The sequence below is a fragment of the Dermacentor variabilis genome, chromosome 9, assembly GCF_050947875.1.
Source record: "Dermacentor variabilis isolate Ectoservices chromosome 9, ASM5094787v1, whole genome shotgun sequence".
In the NCBI taxonomy this organism is placed as follows: domain Eukaryota; kingdom Metazoa; phylum Arthropoda; class Arachnida; order Ixodida; family Ixodidae; genus Dermacentor; species Dermacentor variabilis.
The window spans coordinates 133,238,985-133,263,791 of NC_134576.1; the positions used below are offsets into that span (position 1 = coordinate 133,238,985).

At 49.0% G+C, this 24,807-nt stretch overlaps 1 protein-coding gene across 5 annotated transcripts in view; it reads left to right on the forward strand.

Moving 5' to 3' along the window:
- LOC142557568 (galactosylceramide sulfotransferase-like) overlaps nt 1–24,807 on the forward strand; it is an 86,255-nt gene that overhangs the window by 39,996 nt on the left and 21,452 nt on the right. The window contains exon 1 of one of the 5 annotated variants that reach the window (XM_075669516.1): nt 10,622–10,742. The exons of the other annotated variants lie outside the window; for them this stretch is intronic. The gene's annotated coding sequence lies outside the window, so the exon portion shown is untranslated. Of the gene's footprint in view, nt 1–10,621; nt 10,743–24,807 lie in introns of those variants that run through there. 5 annotated transcript variants of the gene reach the window in all.

Here is a 24,807-nt window from a genome sequence, read left to right on the forward strand (position 1 = left end):
TCGAAATGCGGCCGCCGTGGCCGGGATTCGATCCCGCGACCTCGTGCTCATCAGCCCAACACCAAAGCCACTGAACAACCACGGCGGGTTACTTGTAAAGTTGTTTTTACGTACAGAGGAAAAGTGTCGAAAATCTGCGGGCTTAGATTTTAACGCACTCTTGCTAGTCAATATCTCAGCCAATGCCTTTCTTGCTCGCTAAATTTAGCGGGCTACGCCAGTGAGCAAAACCGGAAACCGTCCAGGGCCTATATGTTTGCAAACAGGGAAAGAGTCTGACGCACCGTTTTTCTTCGCTTCGTGAAGTGAACGCGTAAAACCTTGATCGATAAAGCTTTTAGCGAGGCGCGCGGTGTAAAGTAGAATGCGAAGTTTCAACTCTACGTGGTATAGGTTACGTTTCTGCTAAACCAGAACGACCCGCCGCGAAAGGTGAGGCTGCGCGCCGTAGTTAAGAGCGCTCCGATCGCGGGAGAGGAGGCGGGTGGCAGTCGCCTTCGGACTCACTCCGGCGCCCACACATGCACGCACGCACGCACGTACGACTAAACCAGGTTACACGTGTAGCCGCCTATACTATACTGCCACAGGTGTGCCGGTTGAGGGCTCTCTTCTCTACCGAATTACGCAATGAAACAACAAACGCTGTACTTGTGTGTCCTCACAGCATAAAACACGCGCCTTCAAGCGCACCATGCCTTTAATAAATCGAACAGCGTCCTATAGAAGCGTTCGGTCGTTCGCTTACACTGACAACAGCCGTCTGTCTTTTTTTTTTTTAATGATAATGACAAGTCACGTTTTCTTGTGACTAAAGCGCGCGAGTGTGTGTGGGCGTATTGTGCGTCACCTGGATCTTTCTTTCTTTCAGCAAAGCTGTTCGAATGTCCGCGTCGTCGTCGCGGACGTGTGCGGCAGGCTGTGTTTAGGTGCCGCTCGATATGCAGACTTGCACCGTACACTTAACGTTCGGCGCGAGTCCGTCGAGCAATCTGGTCGTCTGCTTCCGCGGCCGCTCTTTCTTGTTCTGCTGTGCAAATCAATGCGCGCCGTCTGTTCGATTGGGTGCACTTCTGTCGTGACCTGTAGCGCCGTATCGAATTCAGGCTCTGTGTGCATGCACGCCAAGAGGGCGCGTCAAAAGCAAAAGCCACGAAGAAGGATATTTGAAATCTGCCGTGTACATCTCTTAACAACAACAACAAAAAAAAACCGTCTGGTTTGCAAGTTTGCATTGTATCTGTAAGGTTGTAGTAAAGTTTCGTTCGTTCTCTGTCCTCGCTTCACCGTTAGAACTTGAAGCTTCTCGGACGGTGATCGGCAGTTGTTGATCAAACGCAGACAGGAAGCGATGAGATCAGATGTACAAGAAATATTTATACGCAAACTTTTCTATATACATGGCAGGTAAAACAAATACATTACAAATTTGAACAATTGAGAAACAAAGTCTCAATGTCGACTGTCTCAATGACTGTTAAAGCCCAGACTCGTTTTAACGTACATAGCACGGAGCCTCACTGATCTATCAGCAATCCTGATTTCAGCCAAGTCTGAGGGACAGCATGTCGTCCCGATTTTTATAGCTCAATTACACAAAGAAAAAAAAAGGCGGTAGGGCCGTTGGCCCGTCCCACAGGTTCAGTAGCCAATCAGAGTCAACCGTTTGTTAAGCCACAACCCACAGGGATGGGCTTACTCTTCAAAATAAACATATTGGAAAACAAAGCTCTTTTCCTTCTTCCCGAAAACTCCGATGCCCTCTCATTTCTTCGTAGTTAGTGACGGGCTCAGCAAAACACGCCAGGCCCGAACAAGTTATCGCTAGGCCGCCTCAAATCCCAAGGGCGTCTCTGGGCCGCAACTGTCTCGGAAGCAGGGGCATCGATACCACGTAGTGCGGCCGTACTCAAAGTTTGTCCGCGTGGGAGACTGATGGCCCTCCTTGTCCTTCAAACTTATTGTCTACAAGACAAAGTTCTCCGAGTGCGTGTTTCCAAGACGCCGTCGTCCGAATGCACTCTTTACGTGTGCACCGCATTCCTACAGCGTGCACTGTAAGCTGGCCTTCGACACCACACAGGCAGTCGCACCCAACAACAAGGCTGGCGATTGCGTTCCGGACGCGTAGAAGATTAGGTCCATGCTCACTGCATGCGGCACGGGGTCAGAGTTGCTAAGCCCTTCTTAACCTCGGCGGCGCCTCCAATTAGTCAGGCACTCGGGGGCCAGACCCACAATACCCTGTACAGCGGTCCCTTTCAAGGCTGGTCTGTGTGGACTCGTGTGACCGTCGGCGGACTGCCAACACCGTGCGCACAATGCCGACTTCCCGGAATCGGCACTCGCCCACCTGGCACCTGCCGCGACGCGTCACCCAACACCGCGCGGTGCCTGTGACCTCACATAACACAGCAACTGTCGCCCGGCTGACACGGGGGCAAGTGGACCCCCTCTCTATACACAAAGCACGTGGCCGATTCGTCACACTTAAGAACACGAACAATCAGAGCGACCTTACAGTTGTTCTAGTAAAAGAAGTTGAAAGGTAGATAGACGTCTGGGGGGGGGGGGGGGGGTGTTTGCTCTCGGTATCAGCTAGTAGGTCCTGATGTAGCGGGTTCGCTTCTTTCGTAGTCTTTCGCGATGTTTTACGTCCAGCAAACGCTGTAAACTATTTTTATACCCTCGAGGGTGTTTTCTGTGTAGCACGCACCCTTGCACCTGTAAGGGTGTGAGTTATCACACTTTCGCAATCGCTTTAAGGTGCATACTTCAAGCAGCTGGAAGGGTGCTTTCCAAGCAGCGAAATAGCTGACGTGAAACGCTTGACATCAAGTAGTTAATGTTCTTATGTCTAACATTTATGTAGTAATTCCAGCATGGAGTCCACATTCTGTAAACGTGGCAGATCTCGCTAATTCAAAAATTCTTAATCCGTTCTGCAACAGTACGCTTTTCATGATCTTGAAGATGGAAAAAGAAAAAAAAAAGGAAACTAAATTTTAATTCACAGAATTAATGTGGCGGCTGGAGGGGCTGTACACGTAAGCGTGTGGCTATAGTTGTCTGTGCTGGGGGCGTTGATTTGATAGCCATTATGAAAAGGAACACATGCTAATTAATGACCCTGAAGCACAAGCACAGCTACGAAATTAGGAACAATGACTTGGATGAAATGAATATAAGTTGAGCGGCAAGGTTGCCCTCATTCACGGTATGAAATTGCTCTAATAAATTATTGCTCGTAAATTATAGCGATGCAACATCCATATAGAAGCCCGCAGAGGTAGCACGAGCCAGCGCAGACCGAACGCTTTATACGTACATACGTATTATAAGGAAACGTTTTTTTTTTTCGTACTACGTAAAGATCGAAAATAACATGTCTTCACAACTTCGTCTCTGTGTATGACCGCACGCGTATTCGCCGTGGTGTCTGTGACAATATGGCGCTCTGCTACGCAGAATATTTATTGTCTCCTATCAAGGTAAGAATTAAGCTTCGGATTGTGCTGGCGATACTTTTCTCTGTGCTTGTAACACTGTTGTTGGTGCATTTGTGTTCTGTGCTTTATATTTGAAAAAAGGAAAAAAAAAAATGCGTACTTATTGTTAACATTCCTGTGCATGGGTACATTTCTGTTGTAACCATCATGTGCGTATAAACTGCATATATATGCTTTCTTTTCTTTTGGGGGGGGGGGGGAGGTGAAGGGCAGGCTTTAGCCAACCCTTCCGCTCCTTTAGCAAGCGAAATTTGGGCCATCTGGGTTTCTTTAACGTGCACCTAAATACACGGCTGTTCTCGCATTTCGGCCCCATCGAAATGCGGCCACCGTGGCCGGGATTCGATTCTGCGACCCTCGTGTTAGCAAGCCAACACCGTAGCACTAAGCAACCAGGGCGGGGGTCACTTTGATCGTCTCGTAAATGACGCCTTTCGTTGCACGGTCGACGGAATGAGGCGGTTCGCGAGCGTATCTTCCTCTATAGTTAGCGCACCCTGTAATCAGGTATATAGCGCGTGAGCATGTAGCAAGACAATGGGCATCTGACGCGCGCGCTGTTGCATCGAAACGATGAATGCGCAGCTGACGTATAGTGACGGACACATGTTCGTTGCCGATGATGCGCGTATAGGCGCGGGCGAGCCTACCGACGGGCTCGTCGTGTACGGGCGGCGTATTTCATCGAAACGAGTTCGGTCACGTGTCTTTGTCAGACACGCGCATCTGTCCGGGAGCTTCCTGACCCCCCACAGACACATACAGCTGCTAGATGCTCTTTTCTCTCGTAGTTACCGCGCAAAGGTGCAAGCTTCGAGACGTGCTACACATGGCTCCTAAGAGCGTCTTTCAGACGAAGGGACGCTAAATACTGATAGTAGATTTTTATTTATGTTTACGTATATTGCAGGCCTACGACTATAGAGTATGAAATTACGAAAAAGATGAATTATGGGGTTTCACGTGCCAAAACCACTTTCTGATTATTAGGCACGCCGTAGTGGAGGACTCCGGAAATTTCGACCACCTGGAGTCCTTTAAGGCGCACCTAAATCAAAGTACACAGTTGTTCTCGCTCGCCCCCATCGATATGCGGCCGCCGTGGCCGGGATTCGATCCCGCGACCTCGTGCTCAGCAGCCCAACACCGTAGCTACTAAGAAACCAGGGCGGAAATTACGCAAGCTGACCGCGCATTTCAGTTTTTTTTTTCTCACATTAAAACGCTATACAAACTGATACTTTGTAAACCGGGAGATACGTTATTCCCTGGTGTAGTTGTCTATCAGCGGAGACGTTATTTCGGCATACTTGAAATTTAGGCGGGGCATATAGGAGTACTCTAGCTGTAGTACTATAGCGTACATTCACAGCTTAACCTTCGCCATGTATGTCGAAGAAAACAAAGAGGACATTGCCCACGACACAGTGCGGGATCAAACTCATGTTCCCTTAGCAATAGGCGGTCATGACGTGCTTTCGGCTCTCGCAATCGCTTCCGACGCGTGCAGCCAGGAAAAGCATAGCCTTTGAGATCTGTTTTTGCCACTCTGGGAGAGCCTTCGCAGGGGCGCGAATTTGGACTTCAGTTGCGTGCAGTGGGGGAGACAGACACGCTGATATACCACTGCGCAGTCGCCCAGCTTTGGAGCTCGGCAAAACCTGTGCAGAGATTTACGTACATGTTTTATGTACCCTGTTTTACGGGCTTTTTACAGGGCCCAGCTGTCTTCATTAAATTGACGCAGTAGCTGGTCTCCAAGCTTGAGGAATCGCCCAAGCCTGTATAATTTATTATTATTATTATTATTATTATTATTATTATTATTATTATTATTATTATTATTGTTGTTGTTGTTGTTGTCATCATTCCGCATTTGTGAGAACGAGGTCGTCGCTGTTAGAAGTATATCCCGCGACCAACTATTGTCAAAAACGGAAAAGTCTTTGAATAGGAGGACATTCAGCTGACCAGAACGCGGCTGCAGCCTTTGTCTGCGTGCCCCGTGTGTACGCGGTACGGCGCCGCACGGACAAACTGGCACATACGTAAGAGGAACCGCCGACTAATTGCGTCGCGTGCGTTTTTGTGATCGCGCGGACAAGCTGGAGGGAAAAGAAAGAAAAAAAGAAACGAGAAGGACCTCACTCGCCCGGACGAGTGTGCGCATGCGCGTAGGTAACCGGGAAACGCTGTCACGCGAACTGTGGCCGTGGATAGGGTAAAAAAAAAAAAAGTCCGTATAAGAGGAGGCGATAACAAAAGCGCGTCCATCAGCGATACATCTATTTTCCACATGGGAACATCGTAAAGCCGCCACTGTTCAAACATGGCGACTGCATGGCGGACGTTCCAGGCGTAAAAGAAAGAAAACGAAAGAAAGTCTCAGACAGCGCAGAATGTCCAGCGTCGAACCAGCGTGAGCTTGTGTGTGTGTGTGTGTGTGTGTGTGTGTGTGTGTGTGTGTGTGTGTGTGTGTGTGTGTGTTTTACTCTCTCCCAATTTCTGTGTCTTTTTCTGCAGGAACGGCTATACAGAGGCTGTTTCGATTCAGGCGCTCTTTCCGCAAGTGTTCCTGCAAAGTTTGTCTGCCGCATCGCTTATGTTTTAACTTTTTCGTTTTCTTTCTCGTTTTTTTCTTTTTCGAAAGTTATCGCCGTTTCGTCGCCGGGGCTTCGCCATCATCAGTTGAGTGAAGCCCACTGCAGGTAGGATACCTTTGCGATATGCGAAACTCCGTAAGCAGGCTTTCCCGCACAGCTCACTTGACCTAACCGCGATGGCCGCGTTCCAGCTAATAGAGAGTGTTAGATTGAGGGGACGCGAGCGTTGGGGTTCCCTAGCGCCTGGGGCGACAGTACTGCGCATGCGCAGACCCCCACTCGAGCGCATGCTCAGTACCGTCGCCGCAAGCGATAGGGGGCCCGAACGCTTGCGTCCTTCCTAATCTAAATCTCTGTAACAGCCCTGCTAAACCTGAGACACGTTTTCAAAGCTTGGATGGTGCGAGGGAGGGAAGGCGGCAGGGATGGTGTCAGGAGTCTGCTATTTGACACCCTAATTACGATTCTAACCCGACGTCCGCCATCTTGGTTAGGTCAAACTAGGTCTCTGGGAAAGCGTGCTTACGTGTTTCGGGACAGCTTCGTTGCGAAGGGATATTGCTTCCCCGAGTCCGCTGGAAGTGAAGCCGCGACCTCGTTCTCAAGAAACCTCAAGTGGCGATGGTAACAGAATTCTGGTAGTGACATTTTGGGGGGGAGGGAGGGGTGCAGGCTTCGAGCATCGCCGGAGGGGTTGGGCTTTTCCTTTCCAAAATTTTATTGTGGTGGTGCTGGGGAGCTCTAGCAACAGGCTAGTTTAGACCGAGGATCACGGCCGGCAATTGCTCCGCCCTCGTACGCCTCTTATAAATATATCACTGCTGTGTTTTCCCACCTGTCCCATCAACGCAGTCTGTCTCAAGAATGCGATAAGGCGACGCGAAGTTTCTTTGCGATCCATAACTGTTCCTCCGGGAAACACAAGGCGCTGCTGGCACGCATGCCGAAGGTCCTTTTCTTCCAGATTTTCCAGGGGAGCGTCCCTTTCGTCTCGGAATTTCGGGCACGATCGCAGAAAGTGTTCAATGTCTCCTGTCTCGTCGCACGTCGTACAGTTCGGAGAATTGGTGCGCCCCGTCTTCAATAGGTGTGTTGGTGTACTAGCGGATCCTGTACTTATTCGATGTAGAAGTGAGGCTTCCTCTCGACGAAAGCTCTTTGTTACGCATGACAGTTGTGGTGGAACGCAAAGTGACGCAAAGTGATTTCGAATGTCAGATTTATTAATTTGATTGCTCTTTGGGCCCTTGACTTTTGGAGGATGATGGAGCGCTGCGTATGCAAGTGCATAAGCCTTTTTCCTTGCCAGCAATGCCAACGTGGGAGGGAATCCACTGAAATTTTACTGTGAATCCTTTGTTGCCGAGTGCTTTCACGAGGGCTAGTGATTCGCGCTTGATGGGCAGTAAACCAGGGTAGAGTTGTTGTAACGCGGCCTTCGAGTGCCTAAGGAGGACCACATTTTGTGGAGGCAATGTCTTTAGTTTGCGCAGAGCAGCAGCTATCGCCACGCCTTCCACAACTGTCGACGAGGCTATGCAGTCCAGACCACGCATACCTCAGAGAGGCAATATAGAATGCAGCTGCGCCGCGGTCTTTGTCTACTTTGACAGAGCCATCTGTGTATACTTAGAGGTGATTCGGATAAGTCGTGTTCAGATGTTCCAGAACTAGCGACTTGACTTCTGCAGCTGGAATGCGGCTCTTGGACTGCAGTCGTGGTACACTTGAGTTTCATGTCATGTCCTCGAATGTCCAAGGTGGGTCTAGCTTTTCCCTCTGTCTCGAAGAGCGCAATCCTGAGACTCGAAGCGTGTTCAGTGCTGCATAAAAATGTGAGCGCGGCCTGTTACCTACACCTGTGTGATCTGATCTGATCTGATGTCACCCTCGGATAGTCAGTACGAACGCTTGGAAGTCATACATAGAAAAGGTCTTCGACTGTGACTGGGAGGCCCACAGCCGACATCGAACAAAAAAGTGCTCTTTGTGCTGTGTGCTGTGTCACGCCCTCTGCGACTTCAGGCTTCCCAGAATCTCTTGACCCAACTACTGCGTTTGAGTGAATCTCCGATGGGGGCGAAATGCGAAAACACCCGTGTGCTTAGATTTAGGTGCACGTTAAAGAACCCCAGGTGGTCAAAATTTCCGGAGTCCTCCACTACGGCGTGCCTCATAATCAGAAAGTGGTTTTGGCACGTAAAACCCCAAATATTATTATTATTTGAGTGAATCTTTGCCCGACAAAGCCTTCTCAAAAATTTTGTTCTGGCCAAATGCTTACTGCATCATTGTTGGCACGGACGTGACCGGCTTTTATTTCATACTCTCCGTTTGTTTCTGCAAATCCTGAAAATAGGCGGACAAGCACATTAAAAGCACCAGCAGCGGCTACCTCATCCGTATTTTCTTACTTCAACATTTTTTTAAAAATTTCTACTGTGAGCACCATGTACAGACACAATATATTTAAATATGTGTAGAGGACAAAGCTTACTATATATGTTTTTAAGAATTTAAAGAGGAGTAGTTAGCCAACTAACAATTAATTCTAATGGTATGGATACCCTATGCCTAGAGAATGAATATGTTACTGTATGTTCGCCTCGCTTTAAAATAATTTGTGTGCTTTTTTGACCATGAAAAAAAAAAAAAAAACATGCAGACTTAACTGATCCCTTCCACAAAGTCTTTTATTAACGGTGTGTGAAATGCACTTGAATGATATGTGTCTCGGTATTGCTTCTATTTCCAGTAGGCTATGCTAATTACTTTTGAAAAAAGTCTTCTCATAATTTGCATTTATTAGGGATGGAATTATCGCACATGCATGAAGGGGTCATAAATATGTATAATTCACACACTAACCGAAATGAGGCCCAAGCCGGATCCACTCGAAATCCGAATAAATAGCAATCACGTTCAACAGCGCTTACACACACACACGCACACGCACGCACGCACGCACGCACGCACGCACGCACGCACGCACGCACGCACACACATGGACGGATGGACGGATGGTTGCAGTTTCGGAAGCAGTATTAGTGATAGCGAAGTATTAGACAATTACAAAATCCGTGTAAGAGCCGTACCGCCAACTTGACAGCCTATATATATATATATATATATATATATATATATATATATATATATATATATATATATATATATATATATATAGTGTGAGAGAGAGAGAGAGAGAGAGAGAAATGAAAGCTTTCAGCCTATGGTGCTGAGAATGAAGTTTGCGTGCGTTCGTACACAGGCTTGCTTACTTGCTTGTCAGTGGGTTACAGTGGGATTTTCCTTCGACAGTTTTCACAAAAACGCGCTAAAGACGAAGACGAAAGGAACACGTACGACAGGGCTGGCGCTAAATTTCTTTTGCGTGTGAAAACTGTCAAGGAGAACCAGTTCGCCCAAACCGAGGTGTTATTTTATTCGCTTCCGATGTACCGCGACTAACAACTTCGCTCGTCAGGAAAACCGAACCGGCGACCTTGTCGACTCTACGCGGAGAAGTCGCTCCGCTCCGTCTATACCGTTTCCGCGCCTTTGTTCAAGCGCACGCTCCTCGTCACCATCACGCACTGACGACTTCTTTCAGTTACTTTCCGCCCTCGAGACAACAGCGCCTCGTGCTGTCTTTTAACTGCGTTCCCCCTCTCCCCCTCCCGCTGCTGCTTCTGATTTGATTTCATTCGTCCTTTGTTTTTTCTTTACTTTTTGACTTCTTGGCGACGCCGCGTCGTAAGCCGGCGAAAGGTATCCTACCCTCCCCCTTCACACCCCCCCCCACACACACACACCATTTCCCCCTCTATATCATTTGGGGGCAGGGCGGCCGACGCGCGAAAGGACCTAATTGGTTTGTCCTTGATAAAGCTGGCTCGTATTTTCTCCGCCCATCGCGCGACAGGAATAACAGGCACTTAAACTCCGTCGCACCACTTCGGTGCAGTGAGGCGAAGGTAGGGGCTTGTGTCAGCCAATCCGCCACGTTGGCCGGCTCCGCGTTCCAGAAGGCAAGCGAAGGGCTCGTCCCATTGTGCACTAGTAATCATTCCGCAATGCTTCTGTTCAGTTTCTTAGCACAGCGCAAACAAACAGCGGTAAATAGGAGACTCACGAAAAAACTACGCTACGATTGCTGTTTTTTTCTTTCGGGAGGGGGGGGGGGGGCTGTGTCAAGAATGACCTCTTCGCGCTGTGTTGGTTAAAAGAATCCGTACCAACTAGTTCCATTCAACGTACCTCCGTTCAGTCGACATCGCGCACGGGGCGATCAGAGGCGGGACGACTGTGGAGGAACCCTTCTCGTGGTTCCTGTCCTTCAGGTTGGCTGACCGTGACCCACAGTTTAGAATTGCACGCACTGCACGCAATTGGCGAGCGACGGTCTATGACTTCTTGCGCAGCCGGGAAGACGCGATTGAGAGACGGAGGGAGTGGGAAGTGGGTTGGGGGTCTGCGGCGTTAACGGAGCGTTTTTAAACGGCGTGGTCTCGGCAAAGCAGCCTCTCGGTTTCGAAAGGAACGGCGTGGTGCAGGCCACGCACGGCGTACCGTACGGGCGACTTCGAGGAAGCAGTTGGCTGACGCCTCGTGATGTAAGAAGGCAGAGCGCGTAAGTCGAACCCGCTACCTCTGGGTCCCGTGAATGGCATGAAACACTTCCGGTTTCACCCGTCTGAACTGGCCCGCTAAATTAGAGCGGATAACTAGAAGAATACGGCTTGTAATAGCTTTGTGTAGGAGCTTTCAACTGACCCCAATTTCGATACGCAGTTTGATCGCTGCTTGATAAATAAATTTTGCTCCGAAACGAAGAAAAAAAAAAAAGCATGAGCTCGGCGCACGCGACGTGTTTTTAGGCATGGCCAGATCAGGAGCGTGTATAGTTGCGAGCGAAAGTGTGACAACCACTGACGCCACGACAAAATAAAAGAAAAGAAAAGATAAATTTGGTGTCGCAGCTTAGACATGCGGGCTGAAATCAAGCGATACTGGCTACCTGCGCGTGTTCGATCAACGCAGTCAACGCAGTGAGACAATGCCAAGTTGCACGGCTGTGCTAGAAAGAAATCAAAATTTTTTTGTTTAACTGATGCCGTAGTCTCCTGCCTTTTGCTCCTGACTGTATACCTATAATTGACGCGACGAGAAAATACTTTACTTGTCATGGCTAAATCGGATGCGGAAAATGTGCCACCGGAGGTGTTCTTATAGGTCACAAACACCCTATACTGCAACAGTGTGGATAAAAGGGTCTATAAGTGAGTCAGCTTGCGGTCGGAGGAAGTAAGACCTACGCGGTGTACAGTTTCAAAACGTGTGCTGCGCGCTGGAGAAGGAAGACGTTGCCAATGTCGAGGGTCCGCGGAGAGGAAGTCACGCGATCATGACCGAACGAGAAGAAGGAAAATGCGTTTAAAGAAAGAAGTGTACTTCTTGGCTTTCCTTTCTCTGAATCATCAGTCGCTAAATCTAGCTTTCCTTAGCCCGGCCGTTTTTCCGCATGAGTGCGTGACGGCAGTCCTCAGGTAGCGTTGTAAAGCCGGGGATCTCCCAATTCTGTCCTGCGGATACAATCATCTCTCTCTCTCTCTCTCATAATCAATGCACTGCTGACCCACTCACGTTTTAAACAAAACGCCTTTCCCTTCCTTCCTCCCTTCCTTTCTTTCTTTTCTTTTTTTTTTTTGCGCATTGCGAGACAAATTTGAGAGGCCAATACGAATTTCGCTGCATACTTTCGTAAAGCACATTCTCGCAACTGGCGCGTCGCCCTCAGAGTTCGTTCCTTGTCGATGTACCGAACGCCCCGGCTACAATTTGCAAGTGCAATGTGCGCCAATGAAGTTTAGTTACAATGTTATTTAGTTAGATTTGTGTTGATTAGTAACTAACGCGTTTCGATTTCCCGTACAAGCAATGACGGCCCGTCTGTAGGAGTAAAAGTGTTATCTGTACCACAGGTGGCTTTACAGGCGCTTTTGCTTTTATATCTAAAATAAAAATAACTAAATAAAAAAGGGCACATCTATAAATCAGACGCCCATAACCCGAATTTTTGAGAGTGAGTTGAGCACAATACAGTGTTACCTGCTCTGTCACCGAGCGCACGTACGTTACTTTCTGTTTATCTGTTGCGTTATATTTTATGCTTGGTGCGCGATTTTCCAATACTGTACACTTTATTCACTTTCTTCGTCAGATAATACATTTCCCGTTCACTTGATGCGCACACTGCTTGTTAGACCGGGCAGCGGTGGAACGTTCTTGTTTCCTTACGTGAAATGTATATACAACAGTTAACTTGTTACACTTCTTTCAAACTGTATAAGCGGTACATGATAAATGCCTAGCGTAACATAACGCTAAGATATTCAAATTTTTTGTAAAACTAAACAAGTCAACAAGCTTGCTAATACTTATACCTAAACGTATAAAACCAACTTCCCGACATTTTCTTTTTTCATAATTTCCCGCTTCGTGCTTACGTTATCGAAGTCGACGCTTACGTCATGTGAAGTATTTTTGGCACGCGGTGACTACACGTCTATCTCACCATAATTGATAAGCGCACATGGCTTGACTTATATGTTACAGTTTCTCCTATATAACGTATATATAGCGTGTGTATATATAACGTATATATAAATATAACGTATGTATATATAACGTATTTATATAGTATGTATATATAACGTATATATATAACGTGTATATAACGTTCCCATTAACCTTTACCTCTTGTTCACGCGCAAACTCCCGTCCTTTCCATCCTTTGCCGCTCGGCTTTTGCGCGCAGGGGTGTTTCATACCACGCCGATTGTTCCGAATTTTCTGTAAGCTTTACGGATGCGTTCTCGGTCTATACGATTTTACGGATGTTTCGTTAAGTTTTACGAAAAGTAAATTCTGTTCCAAAAAATAAAAAGCTTCGCTCATCGGTCTCCGACTGTATATACCCTTGCTTGAAAGTCTTAATTATTTCCCATTGTAACAGTAAACCAGAGGGATACATACCTGCTTCTGGTATGCTGTTCGTGGCGCAGGTGAATTCGTTAACAGCAGAGTCGCTGGAAAAGTCGTTGTGATCTAAAAATAAGCCCGCCGCTTTTGTCAATTTGTGTTGTTCTGCCTTTGCTGCTGCTTGTGCGCTGTGTCTAAAAGTAAAAATAATCATCGTTAATAAAGGAGGTATATATGCGCATCCCGCAACGAAATTCGTGCTCGAGTCGAACTTTTACAAAATGCGCACTCTGCTTGCTTCTCGCCTTCTCTTCCGATGGTACATGTCTGCGAGATTTTTTGCGAGTTTTAAAGTTTGCAGGTCGCCAGCTATGTTTTTTTTTTGTCTTCCTGGACATCAGCTAACATCGGCACCTCCGAGGTCCATCGACCACGTACCGCTTTTTGTAATTCCAAGTCCTTTCTTACTTTGCTTAGCGGTTCGTGGAGCTTGCGTTGCGAGCATAAAACGAATAGTTTGCGCCAAGGGCGGTGGAGAAGAACTCGCTGACCTACTACAACTTACGGGGCTCCCTGGAGGAAAGAAGTTGTGGAGCCGCACTGTACATAATGGTTATGTACAATGATGATATGACAGAGACACTTTGCATAATCTTGAGGTGATGATATGAGATGTGTATATACGACAAAAATGGGAGTGGCTTAGCTCGGCTATGCCATGATATACGTAGCGAAAGCTAATGCATAGCATGGTTAGCCTTGGTTAATCTTGATTGCAAGTCCAGGTTAGTCTGGTTGTCTAGCTATGTTGAGGCGTTTAGCCAGTCGTTCAGCGCGCTGCTCGTCTGTTTCCTGGACGATTCGTTTCCTCTTCATCTCGTTCCGATGTCGATTCCAGGCATCCTCCTGCTTATCAGAATTGTCGCCGTCTGTAGTGCCGCCTCAACTGTGGTTGTGGCGCACGCGAACTTTTCTTTTCAATCCTCCGACATGTTATCAGGAATGCGACGCAGCTGGCGAAGCGAGCGGAGGCGAGCGCAACGACGAGGAACGCGTTGTGACGTCATGTGCCTCTTCGGAGCACGGCCACGGCGAAATCGCAAGTTCGCGGCCAGTAAAGCTTTCGCTTTTAAAATGATCATGTATAAGAGAGCACGCACACGCAGAAGTTACAGGTGCCTACGTACATTCTGTGCACATTCAACGAACCATTCTGACGGCCTGGCTACAAGAACCAGGCTGGTCGAAAATTAAGCCGTACGCGTCCATCAGCAACCGACAGGTAACGGCATGACCACTGTCGAAGGAACTCTTCTTCCCCAAGGAAGGACACCTCCTCTGACAGAAACGAAAGTAGCTCGCAGTAAAGCCTCCCCAGAAGTGGAAACAGAGCGCGGCGACGATGTCCCGCGGCAACTGCACGCACCGGTTACGCCATAGGCAAGAGGCACCGTTGTCAGATGGGAAGAGGACTCGGCACCCGGAGGTACCCCGCAGCCATTAAATGTCGCGCAAAGCGGCCACGTGAGCTGACATAGGAAACTTATTCACCCGGAGGCACGCTTACAACTGTGGTATGAACGAAAAGTACAATACAAGGTACAGCACATGTAATACATCATACTTGATGTAAACAAAACAGATTAGCAAATGAAATAATAAATGGTGTCTGCTTGACACTGGCTTTGCCACACACAGCAACAACAACAACAAAACTCATTACAGCGTCCACGCAAAAGCATTATTGTCAGCCTCGGATTGATGAAAGATACCCGGGGTACATACAAATACAGTCTCAACTCACGCAACAGAATTGAGCATTATTCTGACTGTACAAAGACTTTGCCTCAGGAGGCGGTTATGTACCGCGTAGGCCAGCGGCGAAGAAACTCGGTGAACAACTGTTCTTCAAGATGACCCCATACTATATCACCCGCAGTTTTCGCGTTCTGGGATGCATTGCTCTGTTTGACTGCCGAGATCGTTCTGCGATGTTGCGGAAGCACCACAAAACGTAGCTAGCGCTGTAGTAGACGAGACTCGCAAACCTATCTCGGCGCTGTGGTGGCCGCACGATGGATATTCCAAACATTCTTGCAACTAGCTTCAGAAGGTGCGTGCTACAACGCACTCCTTTACTACATGCGCGTTGGCCTCTGTTTGTGCGCAATATATGCATTTATCATTCGCTACCATATACACCAATACTTTTATGCACCGCGTTCCCGGCATAGGAAGACCTCTTACGAGCGGGCTCTCGCTAAAACGCCTTAACAACGGGTAAATCGCAAGCACAAACAATATGGCTGACAAAGGACAGCCCTGCCGCAATCCCCTTGTCACATCAAATCTACGTGCCAAAATGCTGTTAAGTAGTAGCTCAGCTGTTCTTCCCGAATACAACATCCGCCGGATGTCTACAAAATCTTCAGGGAAGTTATAGCATCGTAAAACCCCAAGTAAGTACTGGTGTTCTAAGCGGTCGAACGCTTTGGCTTGGTCTAAGCTTACTGATACTCCTGAAACTTCACGCGCTGTCGTGTATAGTATGATATCACGTGTTAAGTCGAGAGCCGAAAATATACTCCGACCAGGCACGGAACATGTTTGATGTACACTGACTATTTTCGGCAATAATATCTTCATGCGATTTACAAGAAGGGTTGTCAATATTTTATAGTCTGCGTTGAGCAGCGTTATAGGCCTCCAGGATGAGGGTTCTGCAAGGTTGGAGTCTGGCTTTGGCAAGAGCATTACGCGGCCCCGATTAAACGATTTAGGAATACCTTCCCGTGCAAGAATGTCGTTAAGGAGCGGTACTAAGGCAGTGCCTACTTCCTCCCAGCAAGACTGGTAAAATTTGACTGGTAAACCATCTGGAGCGGGTGTTGATCCGCTGTTCATAGATCGTGTAACATCAAAAACTTATTGCAGATTTGTTGGAGACAAGAACTTCTGGCGACAAGGAAATTTATTCACCCGTAGGCACGCTTACAACTGTGGTATGAACGAAAAGTACAATATAAGGCATATCACATGTAATACATCATACTTGATGTAAACAAAACAGATTAACAAATGAAATAACGCGCCAATCCACGGACTATGAAAACGTATGAATGCCGAACGTGGAATGACACGCATACGTCATCATCTTAAGCACTCATGCTTGTGCAAGTGTTGTGGTTTAATGAGCTTGCTTCATTGCTCTTCTGCTCGGACCTCTGCTATCGTTTTGTCATGGAATAAGTGTCAATCGACTTTGAGCACAAGTTCTTTAGTCTACATCGCGCATTGCGAAACGAATGTTGGCACGCGTCACTTCATTGATCATGTTTTCGACGCTCTCTGAGAGTCTTTAACCCTCGCGGGAAATATCGACGGTCGTTTGTTTCGCCGCTTCCTTTCCCATCACTGCCAGCGAGTGCCACTCGCCACGTCAGCTGCCGCAGCTTGTATGTACACGTCTGAAGCAAGGATATACGCGCGTGACACATTCGGATAGCGCTCCGTTCCCGTACACCCCGTAATCTTATCGAGCTTGCGTATGCGGACGCTGCAAAGGTAATGGCTTGGTATATAGCGTCTCGTCCTGTCGTCGCCAAGTCGTTGCTGCTCCATCGCGCAAGTATGTAGGACGTGTCTGGGTTAAAGCCGTAAACGGATTCGTCGTGTTCGTTACAAGCGGTGTAGTCGCGGATGTATTTTTGTTTACCGTTTGCGCGGTGCAGTGATAATCTCTCAATCTGTGCGCACCTGATTCTTGCTGCGGCGACCCGAGAGCCGTTGGCAGTGCGTGCAAGTAGCCGGTCATAAAAAATTGGAGGACGCTTAAGCTTCGCCTTCAAGAGTGGAACGCGACAGCGTTCCTGTCGACCCGCCAAGGGGTGTAAGACAATGGGCTACAGGGCAGCCATCACTTACGAGGCGCCCCGCATCGGACGCGGTGAGCGTCGAGCCATATGGTCGAGCAACGCAGCGTTCGGCGCAGCAACGAAACGTGCGCCTGAGCAAGCGGAACGAACCAAAGAACTCGGTATCTCGGAGGGGGAAATGATGCACGCCAGCCAAACGTCGTGATCGGCACGGGCCGAAAGATAGACAGATAGTGATCTAAAGAAAGGAAGGCCGCATGATTCTGCAGAGGGAGCAAGGCGAAGCGTTGTCAGGGGAGAGAGAGTCCATGCCGCGACCCGCCTCGCACCGGTCCTCGTACAGCTCCAATTAAAGCCCCTCAATTTTTCAAAAGTAGCGCCATTCTTAGATCTTTCCGCCACCGCGCTCACCCTGGCGTCTCCTCCTCCACGCTTCCTGTCGCCCCAGCCTCCTCCGCTCCCCCATTGGCCAATCTGTGTCACGTGCAAGCAGGCGCCGCGCTTTTGTATATTTTTTCTTTCCAGTGCGGAGCAGGCGCCGCGCTTTTGTATATTTTTTCTTTCCAGCGCGCGCCGACCTCCATTGTTGGGCCTGCGCGACGAAAGTACGGCAGGCGGACTGACGGAGTGCGTTAGCGTAATAGAATGTGTAGGGCCGAGAACTTAATTGCGGTGCCATGCTGCTGCGCCTTCGGTTACCGCAATAGACAGTGAGGGCAAAAAGCTTTTTGGTTTGCCGTCCGGCGGGCGCAAGGCAAAAAGAAGTGTGGATTCGCAGGATCGGGCGGGCTGACTTCGAGGAAGTGGCAAAGAGCGCACGGCTTAGTGAAGTAAGGGCCACGCCTACTCACAGCCTCTTATTTTGAGCCTAGTTCACGCCTACCGCTTCGAAAAAGTGTGTGTTCATGTTCTGCGTGGTTTTTAGCGCGTTGTTCGACTTTCTTTTTTCGAATGTGCTCTCATTGTTTCATGTAGTTTCGTCTTGCGGTGAAATGCACGCATCTGCAGCTGGCCTGTGACATAAAAGCGACATTATTCAGGGTGTGTTTTGAGCTCCACCAGAAGTTAGCACATTCTCGACGCTTTTGCAAGGCTCAATATGACTTACGATGCAGTATTTTAGCTTCGAATGTACGCCCGCATGTATTGATTTGGTTTGTGGTGGTTGACGTTTTTAACGTTCCCAAGCCACTAAAGCTAGGATGGAGGTCCTAGTGGATGGCTCCGGATAACTTTATCTAGCTCGCCTGCGGATGTTTAACGTGCACTTTGATCGTAGAGTCGTACGTGGGCCGGTAAATTCCTCGTTGGCGTTTCATAATACCCGCGCGGGCGCGCTAGCGCTGCTTTAGAAGTTGGTGCCTCGCGCGATTGTATTTCTCCAATAAATTTTATTTGCTAGTTGTAACAACTTGTCATTATTTCGTATTATTGACGGCGCCTCCAGGGCACCAAAGCGGCAACGGGAACACCAAAGCTAGAACCAGGGCTGGATGGGGCTCGCCGAAGCGTGTGCATGCCAAGAGGGTATAAGATCGCGGACAGCCAATTTTGTATGCGAACACCCCCTGCGACGCCTGCATTATTGTAATGTCACGTGCTCTTCAGAGGCCTCCGTTAGCCATTGCATGTGCCCTCCAGGAGCTGTACTTGTAAAAAAAACTGTATATCGTCACGATTACCAAAGCACCCAGCAATAAAAAAAAACGGCCCTGTTGGCAGGCATTGCTGACCGCACACAGCCGGAATCTCTCACGGACCGGCCAAACAAAAGTATCCTGCAGGTACGTAAATGAACCTACGAAACCACGTACACATACTTCTACGCTGACAACACCTGAAAATTTGGTAATTACGCGCGTGTTTGAATACACCGCGTGCTTGCGTCGTGTTTCAGCAACGCGCGAACTCTCAACGTCGCGCGCCTTTTCTCTATTTCTTCCGCAATTCCAACACGAAATTCTAAAGGCCAGTTACCGACTGACAAAGAAACATCTCGATTGAAAAAACTGCTCCGCAGGGCTCGCACGAACTTTTCTGCAAATTTCCTCCCGTAGCGTGTTATCTGTCGTCTGCTACGGCAGGCCCACCACCGGCGGCGCCACCGCCGAGGCCGCGCCGAGCGGAGGAGGAGGGAAGTGAATGGCGCTACTTTGGGAGATTGAGGGGCTTTAGCTCCAATGCGCGCGTGGCGCGCCATCTGTCGGGCAGCGCCGTACATGGAGAGGAGGGGGTCTTCTATGTTTGCCGCAAGATGGCTCTGCGTGTGCGGAAAGCCCAGAAGAAATGCAGCGGAAACGCACTTCGCTACTCGTGTAATTGCGACTTCTGTAAGTTACATGTTCATAATTACCGATATACACCGCAGTATAACTTTCCACGGCTCGTTTCGAAGGCAACACCGCATTCACTAGAGGCGCGTTTGTACCTCTTGGAAGCATCGAACTCGTGGCTGAGTGGTAGCGTCTCCGTCTCACACGCCGGAGACCCTGGTTCGATTCCCACCCAGTCCATCTTGGAAGTTGCTTTTATTTATGAAGTGCCTGCCGTGATTTATCGCTCACGGCCAACGCCGCCGACGCCGACGACACCGGCTTTTCTGCGACACGAGCTCCTTAACGCTATCGCGTTAAAAGACTCTGCCGGAGTGAAGACGCGACATTCCGACGAGGAAGCCGTGTATATACGCCACGTGTCCCACGTGACTTGTACCAAAATTTAAATATATGCAAGTGCCACGCGGCTGGACATAACCAAGGTGACGTGTGCCGTCGGTCGGAGCAAGTCAGACTATACCTTTCCTATTTGGCCTAATTACATACTTAGTTATTATTAATTAATCAACCGCTCAACATGTATTATTCAGAAAAAAAAATAGATATGTATCTGTGGAAACTGTAGACCACTCTGAAAGATTACCGATCCAGCTTTCGTTTGCTCAGTACGTGCTATATAATTTTTTTTTTGTTTCCAAACCGCTAAGAAAACCCGCAATATAGAAATAAGTGTACGCGATATACGCGTGATATGGTGGCGCGGCACTCTCTTGCATTTCTCGAACTCCCCAGACGATTTTCTAACTACGCGCGTGTGCGACTATACGCGGATGCGCCAAGATTTCTCATTGTGAGCACTAATGTTGTTTTGCACGTTTTTCGTAGTGCTAGCAGATTTACGATAAAAACGCATGCGCTGTGAATGAAATTTTTCGTGCCCATTGTTTGCGCACTGCGAATCTCAACAAATTCAGAAGGATAATCAGCCAGGAACACAAGGCCTTGTTTGAGCAACTTGGGAGGTTGAATGGCACCCCCCTTTTAAACGGTTTCCGATCGGCCTCGGTAGTTCTCCAAGTCAGTCCCCCAAATCGTCACAAGCAAGTTACAATAGCCACTAATGTGTCGTGGGGAACGTGTCCTTTCTGCCTGGCCATATACGCGACATCATGTGGCGTTTAGGATTGCAAGTGCTCCCTACGCGTTGACACACTATGCCGGGTGCAACTTTAGAAAAAAAAATTGGAGGCCTATCAAGGTTAAGCCCAGTGGATGCTTCGCATCCACTGGGCTTAACCTTAGCGTATCCTTAGCGTTTGGAGGCATCTTGACCGCATACACGCCCGGCGCAAAGACGCTGGCGCGGTTGCGGGCACAGACTGACGCGACGGCGGGCGCGCGCCGCTTCATCCCTGGCGTGACGTCACATATCACGTGATGCAGCGATGGTGGCGCCGCCGCCGCGTCGCGCGCGACGGCGCGAACCGAAGCGTGGAGGCCTCCGCCGGGCGACGTCCGACGGCGCGATATGAGGCCGCATCTGCAGCCGGTGTGACGTCATCACGTGACGTCACATCATGTGATCTCACTTCAGGGTCAATTGTGGCCACCGCCGGGAGGCGACCGACGGCGCGATATGAGGCCCCATCTGCAGCCGGTGTGACGTCATCATGTGACGTCATGTCACGTGACCTACTTGAAGGTCACTTGAAGGTGAATGGTGGCCACTGCCGGGAGGCGACCGACGGCGCGATATGAGGCCCCATCTGCAGCCTGTGTGACGTCATCACGTGACGTCATGTCACGTGACCCCACTTCAGGGTCAATGGTGGCCACCGCCGGGCGTCGCGCGAAGGCCCGAAACCTACGTTAATATGCTTCGCATAAAAGGGCGTTTACTCCTCCAAGGCGGATGCACGCGAGCCTCCACCAATGGGCGCGCACTCTAAACTGACGTCACGAGCAGGACGGCCACCGAACCCGCCGGTGGAGAAGATGGCCGCCCGCGCTTCGAACTGGGCCGAGTCGCGTCAGTCGCGTGCGTCTGCCCCTCGTCAGAGTGAATTACCAAATTGTTTGTGGTGGTCTGCCATGCCGGAAATATTGTTGCGAGCTTACGATGCACCATTTGTGCCACGTGCATTTATTCTGAGCCGTGATCCGGCGACGAAAGATTGCAGCGAGCATCGCTGACGCTACGCTGCGCGAACTGGCGACACTGCAGGGTTGCAAAGAAAGAAAGAAAGAAGAAGTAAGAATGACCGAAAGAAAAACAAGCCTACCACATTCTCGAATAAGTTTGTGAAAACAAAACAAAAAAAAAACATTTGGTATTTAAAACGATGGATGAAGTATTTTTGTATCTTTCCTGCCTCGATTGTCTTCTGGGCACAGGTTTGTAATGATTTCGATAAATAAATAGCAACTAATTCATTTAAACGAATGGTAAATGTGCCGTGTGAATGTAGACCAGTGCAAAAGCCATGCACTGCAGAGCTGCTCTTTCTTCTGTTGTCCTTTGCAGTGAAGCTAAAAAGCAGACGCGTAGCTTTGCAGAAGGCGCAGGGTTATTTTTTCTCTCGCGATCCGGCACGTGCTGTAGCATTCCAATCACGAGAGCTCTACAGACCAGTCATCAAAATACAAAAGTCTTTATTTATACCGAGAGTTACGCGTTTTGGAAGTACGTTTTTTATTTTTTTATTTGAGCAAGACTATTCCAGTCGCGGAGGCAAGCGGCTGCAGCACTTCGATCATCTGGGCGGGGCCTCCCCTTTATTTCTAAAGGTGTACCAGACTACAGAGCGGTGTGGCATGGTGCCAAGAATCACCAAGAATCCGCCTTCAAGAATCCAACGAGGGTGTGCTGCTGCAATGCGTCGCTGCTATAGGGTATTTTTGGAGGGCCGTGCATGCTGGTCTCCGTGGCCTTGGAATCAACCGCTTTGCCACCTCTGGTCGTTGCTCACGTGGCCGCTTCGCGCGACTTTTAGTCGCTGCGGGGGCCTCTCGTCTTTGGCGTAACCGGTGCTGAGCTACTGTCGTTTCTGTCAGAGGAGTTGTTCTTCCCCTGGGGAAGAGGAGTTCCTTCGACAGTCGGTCGTGCCGTTCCCTGTCGGTGGCTGATAGCCACGTATGGCTTAATTTTCGACCAACCTGGTTCTTGTAGCCAGGCCATCAAAAGTATTATGAATGCACATAGAATGTAGGTGCCCGCGATTTCTGTGTTCGGGCTATTAATGCATGATAAATTTTGTAAATACACATATCTCATGGCATCACTGCAAAATCATGTAAAGTGCCTCTGTCACATCATCATTGTACGCAACCATTGCGTACATTGTATATACTCGACGTCATTTTATGTATTATTGAAATTACTTTATGTGTGACTGCGTTTCCGTGGGTCTACGTCGTTATATCTCAGCGAGGCCACGTGGCTAGAACTGGACATTTCTTTGAAAACGTGCTCCGTACTTCATACGTCGAATAGCCCATTGAGCGAAAAAGCCGGTGTCTGCATCAGCGAAACGGCGCCTAAACTCGCATTGCCATTGGCTGCGCGACGCCACGTCACAAGTTGCGTCGTGGAGCCGAGCAGGCGAAAGCGAACGCCTGCGACGATAGCGCGCCAGGTGTTGCGTGACGGGAGAGGGCATCGCCGCGTCGGTGGCATGCGGCGTTGGCCCTGCAAGCTGCTGCTGCTTGCTGGCTCGGGCACCACGAGCACCGCTGTGTTACATTGCCCGCAGCGCAAAACTCGAAAGGCCGCTCTGCGCCATTCAATTGGACATTAACGCTTTCGCATTCACAATTCACAACAAGTGCTTAAGTGAATTGAATTTTATTCACTGTCCTCAGATTCTTGCTCTTATAGGTATTCTACGGCCCGTCCTTTACGACGCGCTCGCCTGTCTTAGGGAAATCTCGTCCTGTCAAATAGTCGTTGGATTCTTTTCATGCGATCCCCTTTGGAAAGGACACCAGAGGGGCTACACCTGCTCGGAGCAAGCTTGTTCAGACAAATTCCTGAAGCAGGTAAAATCGGCAAAACAACAAGGAGGAGGGAGAAGAGAGGGAGGTTAGCCAGGGTGTAGACTTACTGGCTACCCATGCTGGGGAGTGGGTGTAAAGGGAATAAAAGGTGAGAGAAGGGATTGAGAACGAAACGAAAACGTGGCAACAAGAAAGTCGCCGAAAAACTCAACTGTGATCAAGAAGCAATTTGTTGCTTGTACTTGCTGTGCCGAGTTTGTTGCTGCTCGTGTGCGTGCTGCGTCTAAGAGTATTTCATCCTTGATAAATGGTACATGTATTCCACAAAATGTGAGTGGCTAGCGCTTTCTTGATGCATAACGTATTTGCGTGCTATCCTTCTCCGCCCTTCAGAGTCTTGCGCCCGCAGAATGTTTACAAATTTTAAGGTTTACAAGTTGCGATGATTATTAGTGCTAGTGTTTTTAGTGGAACAGAGGGTATACAATGGGCCATAACGGACAACGCTAACACGATCACCCTGCTCTTGGCGTACTATAGCCGGAACCGGCTGCAGCGCCAATAGAACCGAGATTTATTTACCCTTTACTTAATTAAGGTAATGCCAGATGCGGGCTATTGTGGAGTCTGCGTACGCTGTCGCTCCAGTTATAGTTATTTCCGTGAGCCCCTTGGGTGCGAGACATTACGAAAATTGTGCCGTAAGTGGTGCCCCCTTATTCTGCTGGCCCGCTCTTCGCAACGCGCTCCCCGTGCCAACAGGCCCATGTCGGCACATGACCGGCAACAAGAATGGGACTGCCGCACGACCAGCGCTAAGGTCGTCTATCTGTCAGCGTGCTGCTTGCTGTCCCAAGCGGCTTTTATTTCCCACAGTTGCGTGCAGTGTGGCCCGCTCCGTTTCGTCCGCGACGTCGATCCCACTTATTAAAGCGGGTATCTTTCTTTGCCTCCTGCGCCTGTTTTCGTGGTTAATCGGTGATCGGGGGCCGAACCTGACGAAGAAAGAGTTCGTTCGTTCGTTCGTTAGTTTGGGCTATTCGCTTACATTGAAAATCATCGTCGATAGTTTCTGCACAATTTTGTTTACCTTCTACGGTGGTGTGCAGTTTTGTGTCGATGGGTGTAGGTGGATCAGCAGTGCCCGCAGAGCGACAGAGCAGACGTCGAATGTGCTATCTGATGTTCTATCCTTCTGCCCACTAGTGCAGGACTTCGGGTAGCAGTGCTAAATCTGAAAAAAAAAATGTATTTGTTGTACGCGGTATTCCTTATAAGCGGGTGCAGTAGGCAGGCTCGCGAAAGCATCCATCCTGATAAACAAGGGCACACCGTTGCAAACATCGAAGCTTGTATATACAGGTGACGACACAAGCAATGAACAAGGTTGATTTGCGACGTCAGAAGGGACGTTAATTGTCCACGTGTGATCACACGTGGGCGCTGCGCTTTCGTGCGTACGTGGCACCTAATCCCGCCGTGATGCTTCCGCAATTGTCAACCACAGTTTGAGCCACGTGCAAGCAAGTCTGTCTTTAATGCGTAGCATTATGTGGCGAGTCGGTCG